The sequence below is a fragment of the Onychostoma macrolepis genome, chromosome 03, assembly GCF_012432095.1.
Source record: "Onychostoma macrolepis isolate SWU-2019 chromosome 03, ASM1243209v1, whole genome shotgun sequence".
NCBI lineage: Eukaryota > Metazoa > Chordata > Actinopteri > Cypriniformes > Cyprinidae > Onychostoma > Onychostoma macrolepis.
In genome coordinates, this window is record NC_081157.1 from 8,640,738 (window position 1) to 8,649,383 (window position 8,646).

Sequence of the window (8,646 nt, forward strand, 5' to 3'; positions counted from 1 at the left end):
ATGCTGTTGGAAATGTACCAGTGTGAAAAGAGGTGTTGATAATGTGAGTAAGCGCAGGTATGACCGAAGAAGAAATGGCCTAAAGGAGGTGAGTGGGGATAGGATCTAGCGGACAAGTAGTAGGACGATTGGAAAGGATGAGTTTTGAAACTTCCGTCTCCGAGAGAGGAGAGAAGGAGGTGAGAGAGTGTGTATTAGTCGTTATGAAGTTATCAGTTTGTGGTGTGAGGAATTGGTCACTGATAGTTCTAGTTTTATTTGTGAAGAAAATTGCAAAGTCATCAGCTGTAAGGGTTGATGAAGGAGGAGGGGGAGGAGGACAGAGAAGAGAAGAGAAAGTTTTGAAAAGTGTGCGAGAGTCAGAACAGTTGTTGATTTTGTTGTGGTAGTATGTCGATTTAGCCGTGGAGATGTTTGCAGAGAAGGAAGAGAGGAGTGACTGATACACACTAAGGTCAGCAGAGTTTTTTGATTTGTGCCATTTCCTCTCTGCAGCCCTTAGTTTAGCGCGATGTTCACGGAGAACATCAGACAGCCAAGGGGGAAAGGGGGGGTAGAGCGTGCTGGTCTGGATGAAAGGGGGCAAAAGTTGTCTAAGCAAGATGTTAGAGTGGAGCAAAGAGTGTCAGTAGCACTGTTTGTGTCCAGTGCTGAAAACTGAGAGGGTGAAGGAAGCGCAGATGTAACCATTGAGGAAAGGCAAGAGGGAGAGAGCGAACGTAGGTTACGGCGAAAGGTGACCTGTGGGGGAGTACGTGCTGTGTCCGGAGTTAGTGTGAGGTTAGAAGTGATGAGGAAATCCCTTCGGTGGTTGGCTGCTTCTTTGTGATGTTGAAAGTGACGCGCTCACTAGAAGTTCTTCTCAGAGTTCGTTTGCATAGCTTCAGGTTCTAACAGTTTCTTCAGTGAGAAGTTGACGAAGTGTTTAGTTCTTTTAGATCAGTGGTTCTCAACCTTTTTTGGGCCAGCGCCCCCCTACCAATTATCCAGGTCCCTCCAGGTCCCTCAAGAGGAGACTTGATTTAATTTACCCAAATTTAAAGAGACTTGATAAAAAAAAATAATAATATTCTGTTTAGAATATATCCACAGGGGCATTTAAAAAATAAAATAAAATAAATACAAGATTTCTGTTCCTGGAACTCTTGAACACCCTTTTACTGCTGTAATATGGATGTTTTCAATAAGCTTTCAGTGAAAAATAACAGTATTTGTCCTTTAGATTAAAAATTTTTTTTTTTTTTTTTTAGAATATATTGAATTTCCTTTTTTTTCTGACATAGTAGACATGGTAATTTTGGTGGGTAAACCACATTTAGGGTGAATCCCGTTTCTCTGTCTTACCCCTTTCCCTTCCCCTACCCCTTCGTCTTACCCCTAGCCCTTGTCCCTCGAAACCGAGTGGTAAGCGCTAGGGGTGAAAACATACCCCTATGAAATGAGACACCACTTGGTTACGGTTACGTCATCATACACCGTCGCTAGCTGGCTGCTACGTCACCAGAGCCGACAAGTGTTGATCACAAACTTTGGATCGTTTTACAAACTTGTTAAAACTGTAGACATGCATGGAGTCCATTCAAGGCTAGTCTGCGGGACTGTTGTGCAAATCAGCAATGTAACGTTAGCGATTTTTTTAAAAACGTTTCAATTAAGAACATGGTTGCAAATATATATGTACAGGACTGTCTAGAGCACAAAACAAGACTGTTGTAATTTTTTAATAAATTATTTAAGCCGAAAATACTTGAATACTTGATGATCTGGCCGCCATTGTTGCCGGTTGCGCAGTGTGTTCTGTGTACCCCTTGGTTTCAAGTAAGCTCTCAAAAATGCTTGGTTTTAAGGGGTATCTACCACTTCCCCTTAGCCCTACCCCTCGATCAAAACGAGAATTGGGATAGCCCTTACTCTCACGTGAACGTGCAAAACTAAGGGGAAGGGGTAAGACAGAGAAATGGGATTCACCCTTACACTTGCAAATGGAAGAAACATAAACCCTCTTTTACTATATTTAATAAATTCTGTGACAATATTTCAAAGTTTGCTTACAAATACTTCAAAGTACAACCCCAATTCCAGAAAAGTTGGGATGTTTTGTAAAATGCAATAAAATCAAGAACCTGTGATTTGTTAGTTCTCTTTAAATGTTATTTAATTGACAGAAGTACAAAGAAAATATTTCCAATGTTTTTGCTGACCAACATAAATGCATTTTGTAAATATAAACTAATTTTGATTTTGATGGCTGCAACACACTCCAATTAAGTTGGGACAGAGGCGAAATAAAAATGAAAACGCTATAGAATTTCCAAATTAAACTAATTTGAAACAGTTCACAAGTAAGCAGGTGAACTAGACCAGGGTATCATGTTTGGGTATAAAAGGATCATCTCAGTCTCAGTCACGGCTCATCGCTTTGTGCCAAACAAATCAAAAATCACATTTCTCAATGCAAAATCACAAAGAATTTAGGCCTTTCACCAACTACCATACTGTGAAAAGATTCAGGGAATCCAGAGAAATCTCAGTGTGAATTTGCCTTTGAGCCCTCAGATGGCATTGCATGAGAAAACATCATGCTGCAGTGTTAAATATAGCCACAAGGGCTCAGGAGAACTTCAGAAAACTGCTGTCACTTAACACAGTCTGCTGCTGCATCAAGAAATGCAACTTCAATCTCTGTTACTCACGGAGAAAGCTATCAATTTTATGCAGTGATAACACCAGATTCTCAGGACCAGAGCCCATCTCAGATAGTCCAAAAGACAGTGAAAATGTGTGCTGCGCTCAGATGAGTCCACATTTCAACTTGTGTCTTGGGAAAAATGGATGTTGAGTTTTCAGTCCCAAAGACCAAAGGGACCATCCAGATTTTCATCAGTGACAGATGCGAAAGCACACGTCTGTCATGGTATGGGGGTGCAGCAGTGCAGACAGCATGGGTGACTGGCTTATGTGTTAAGGTGCCATTGACATGGAGGCATTTACTGGGATTGAACAGTGATGTATAGTGCCATCACGTCTTTCATGGGAAGTTCATGGTTATTAGATCAAGACAATGCCAGGTCTCATTCTGCATGTGCTACAACAACATGGTTTCATAGACACATGTGCATGTGACTGACTGGCCAGCAGATCTGTCTCCTATTGATCATGTACAGTCCATCATGAAAAGAAGAATCAGACAACGATGACCACAGACTGATGGGCATCCGAAGTCTTGTATCTTGTGAGATTGGGCAAAATTTTGCTCACAAAACTTTTAAGAATTAGTATCTTCAATTCCCAAACAATTAAACATTGTAATTAAAGGGAAAGATGATGTGACACGGTGTTAAACATGCCTCTGTCCAAACTCTTTTGGAGTGTGTTGCAGCCATCAAAATCTAAATTAGTTTACATTTACAAAATAAAATTTGGCCAGTAAAAACACTGGATATTTTTCTTTGTACTTCAGTCAATTAAATATAGGTTAAAGAGAATGAGCACATAACATTTTCTTGATTGTATGGCATTTCACAAAACGTCCAAACTTTTCTGGAATTGGGGTTGTAGAAAGATGGGAAACATATGCTTCTCATTTTCAAAATAGTTATTATTTTAGTGCATTCCTGATTTATATCTGTCTCAAATAATTCAATTTATATTTTTGTTATTATCAATTAAATTGCAAATCTAGCTTTTTTTGTCGTTGTGGTGTGCCAGCTATAATAATAAAAAGAATAAAAATTTCTTGAGCAACAATCAGCATGATTTCTGAAGGATCATGTGACACTGAAAGCTGGAGTAATAGAGCTTTAGCATGAGAGGAAAACACATTTTAAAATATTCAAATAAAAAGCAGTTCTTTCAAACTGTAGATTTGCTGTTTTTACTGTATTTTCTATCAAATAAATGCAAACTTACTGCAGAAAGGATTTGTTTCAAAACCATTACTGACCTTTTTTGAATGGTGGTATAGGCTATATTTTATTTATAATATATATCTTAAAAGCATGTATTTTAACCCATATATAACATTGAATGGCAAATGACATTCATGACATATTTGATTTGACTGGACTTGAAATATTATCATAAGTTTCCCGAGGAGAAAAAAAAGGCCCGTGAATATAAATTAGGCTATATTTTGTGCGGTTGAATAACCTCTAAACTAGAGAATAAACTAGAAATTTGTCAATCAGCAAACAAAAAGCATTTCTATTTTTTTTTCTAAACAAGAAAAAGCATCTCATGCTTTATTGTGTCTAAATGCATATTGGTCTCATGGGAAGTTCATCAGCTGCGCTACAGAAAGCCGAGCGAACACTAGGGCTGGGAATCGATTCCAGAAAGAATCGATTCCTAGGCGTTGGGAATCGAGAGTCGATTCCAAAGGTTGGAATCGATTCCATCAAGGGAATCGACTCCAAAATCCGCCCCGTAGCAGATTTAATTTGTCAACCCAATCACGTAGTTAACCTTGAATAAAAAAAGACTGAAAATTACAAAGATAGGTCCAGTTGTGACACACATAATGTCATCAGAAACTTCTACAAACGTAATGTTATGGTTTATGGTAGGATAAGGAGTTTTTAGTATTTATTTCAGCATTGTGTAGGAAATCCTCAATGATACTGACATGACCAATGAAATCTTTAGAATCGGTTGCTGGGCGGGATTTGCTCTTAACTGGTTGTAGTTTGGAAAAGAAATCTGATCTCTCTCTCATCATCACACGAAGAAGAATGCCGCCAAGGTCAACATCAGCAGTCTGGCGATATTTTACTTTAGAATCAACAAAAATTAAGTTAAATGCCAAATTTGCGATAAAAAGTTAGCGTATAATAAAACAACATCTTAACCCTTGTGCATTGTTCAAATTCACTACACCTTTCGTTATGTTCGGGATGAAAACATCCACTAAATTAAACTGCTGTAAAATTGTATCAGATAAATATTTTTTGCATAAATCTGTTAATCAACCTCAGTCCTGATCAAAACTACTAAATGTTTTTAAAAAATCCAGGATTTTTACTCTTTAATTGCCAAGTTCATAAATGATGTCACTGATTTGGGGGGAAAAAAACACAAAATGACTTATTTTCAATATAAAATGTTAGTGTGATAAATTTCATAAATTTTTTTTTTCCCTTTTATCACAGTCTTGGACATGTGAAAGATTAGTAACAACATTGCCTTTCATGCATTGTTAGTTTTTGTGCAGCATCAGATTTAAATTTTTTCTCCCTCATTTACTGTTCGTGGCTGTTTTTGCCCCATTGACTTCCATTATAACGACATTTTTTGATTGCAAAGCCATGACACCATATAATCATGCATTCTTGATCGTTGGTGGTTTTCCGTGTTGGGAAGAGGTCAAATTTGTAATTTTACTGTTGATCACCAGGTAGCACCATTAACCCTTTATGTAGACCTGTGCAAAAAAAAAAAGCTTAGTTTCTGGCTTGTATATGGAGTTATATGGAGTATAACAGCATATTATAGTGTGTGTGTGTGTGTGTGTGTGTGTGTGAGAGTGAGAGAGAGAGACCTTTGCGCACTTACCTTGATGCGTCTGAGAAAATCAAAATATGCACCTCAGCTCTCACAACTACATGGAGTAAACAAAAACAAAGTAAGTGTATTTATGCACCTGCTGCCTTTTGATGGTGAGAAGTACAGACTAAACAAAATGCCATCCGGCTGGTCATTTGATGGTGAGAAGTACGGACGGCCTATGTGTGAAATGCTTGTCTTTTCTTGATGGTAAAGCCAGTTTAAAACCTTAAAATCCTTCAGTGATACACTTTTCCATTATTTCTGTAAAAAATCTACTCTGCATCAGATTTATGAACATAATTTATTATGAACCAAAATGCAACAACAACTTCAAATAAACTGAACAATGGTGCAAGAGTTGAGGATGGATGGAAAACTAAACAATTAAACTAACCATTTAGTGTATATGTGTGCACGTGTGTGTGTGTGTGTGTGTGTGTGTGTGTGTGTGTGTGTGTGTTCAGTCTTTCCAGCAGGACTTGCGGCATATCACTTGGTGCTCTTTGCAAGTGTGTCCACCACAACAGATGCAAGTACTGACTGAAGAAAGGGAGTTGTCTCCACGTTGGTGGAAAACCACACTTCGCCGTTTCTCCCAATCCACCCAGATCCAGGATCCTCTGAATCCTCCTCGTCTTCAGTGGAAGCTGGAGAGGATGATGAGGGTGCCACAACAAAATCAGGATCTGACTCTCCTGAGTCTGTGATGTCAGAGGGAGAAGACAATACATCCTGCAGCTCGCTGGAGGGGTCAGGCTGCATAATCATTTCTAAAACTTCGGTACAAGTCAAGCCCTTTCTCATGTTACTTGCTGCTCTTCTCACCATCAAATGACCAGCCGGATGGCATTTTGTTTAGTCTGTACTTCTCACCATCAAAAGGCAGCAGGTGCATAAATACACTTACTTTGTTTTTGTTTACTCCATGTAGTTGTGAGAGCTAAGGTGATTTTGAGGAAAATTTTGATTTTCTCAGACGCATCAAGGTAAGTGCGCAAAGGTCTCTCTCTCACTCTCTCTCACACACACACACACACACACACACTATAATATGCTGTTATACTCCATATAACTCCATATACAAGACAGAAACTAAGCTTTTTTTTGCACAGGCCTATCTAAAGGGTTAATAACCCATAATAGGGGCACTTTAAAGTTGTCCAAATTAAGTTCTTAGCAATGTAAATTACTAATCAAAAATTATGTTTTGAGATATTCACGGTAGGAAATTTACAGTCTTCATGGAACATGATCTTTACTTAATATTTTTATCTTTTACTTTACAATATCCTAGTGATTTTTTTGCATGAAAGAAAAATCTATAATTTTGACCCATGCAATGTTAATTTTTTGGTTATTGCTACAAATATACCCGCACTAATTAAGACTGGTTTTGTGCTCCTGGGTCACATTTACATTTCTCTTTCAGACACTATTCTGAAGAAATTTCCAGCAACTCCACGAAAGTTTCTTCAGGCTGCTTTACGAGAAAAAATAATGAATGATGAACATAAACTCCTTAGCAGGTTTTACATTCTAATTTAATTTTTTATATTTTAAGTGTTATTCACTACACATTTTGTTTCACATATCAACTAATCAGCAAGATGATCATTTACAGTTTTTATAATCACAGTACCTTATATTTTAGCATTTATACATATGTACTGAATACTCATATTTCTCAGGAAACATAAGAAGGACACCGTTACGCTACAACACTGAGTGGTGAAGCACATAAGAGGTGAGGGCAAATTCAGTAGAACATATGCATGTAATTATATTTATATTTATTTTATTAGCTAAGTTAAGGAAAAAATGTCTCTTTTTTTCCAGATTTACTCGTTTCTGCAGAATGATAGGCCACGTTCTGTTCAGAGTGTTCACTTTCTTCACACTAGTCTCAATTTATCTTTAAGCTTATTTGACTAATAAATATTTAACATTTTATGAAGTTTTTAATTTGTTGTTGGTATTTAAAATTGAGACACAGAACATTGCTTTTAAAAGGTGTTTTGTTATACAAGGAGGCCCTGAATGTCCCTTCAGCAGTCCAACAGGATGAGTATACATAATAGTTCATTAGGATTCCTGCAGAATTAGTCCTGTAGAATCTGAACACTAATGCTTTAGGATTCCTGTAGGATTCCTGAAGAAGTCCTGCATGTTTCCTGTAGGATTCAAAAATCACAGCATCATCTGTGACATGAGTACCAATCACTACACATGCAATTAAATGACAAAGGCTTAAATGAACGATTACCAGTCAATGAGAAAAAGCTTTAGTCAAGAAACAGAGAGATAAAGAGATGCACATAATATATACATAATCTATGTGCTTGATTCAAATTGATAAACTGATCCAGTGCGTGCAATAAATATTTGAATTCATGTGTTTACAAATGATGGTATATAAATTTACTGGAATACAGCGTAATTAGGGTTAAAATGGATTGCTGGTCCTTATCTTAGTTTAAAGGGACTTTGTTCTTTTTGTAGCTGTTTTTTTAAGTAATGATTTTAGTGGATTTTAACTGCCTTTTATGCTTACTAGACATTGTTTATATCTGCAGGAACAAGTGCAAGAAGACATTTTACAGTGTATGCTGACAAAGTTTAGCTTGATTTGTCAGAATGAAGTTTTAGATTTGGGTTACCTCCTGGAAACTGCTCAGCAAGAACTGGATTTGGAAATTACTGCATCAAAACATGTCAATGGGTCTACAGGAGCTAATCAGCATAACTCATGCAAGTTCTGAAGAAGCTTAAATAACTGCATCTGATATTGAAACCTGCACTTGGGGAAACGTGCGACGCCCACGTTTGGATATCAGCAGGGATGAACTCATTTGTACTTCTCTTTCTGTAGAACATCTTTCTCAAATCTGTGGAGTTTCTAGAAGAACAATGAACATTGAAGGATATTGAATATTGAAGGAACACTCCCTATCTGTCAGAGCCTGCTATTCCAACATATCATATGAAGAACTTGATGTTGTGTTGTATGTTGTGAGATAAATAAAATTAAGAATGCCACATGCTGGATACAGACTAATGAAAGGTGAAGTTTCGGCTACAGAGCATACAGTGGCACAGGATGAA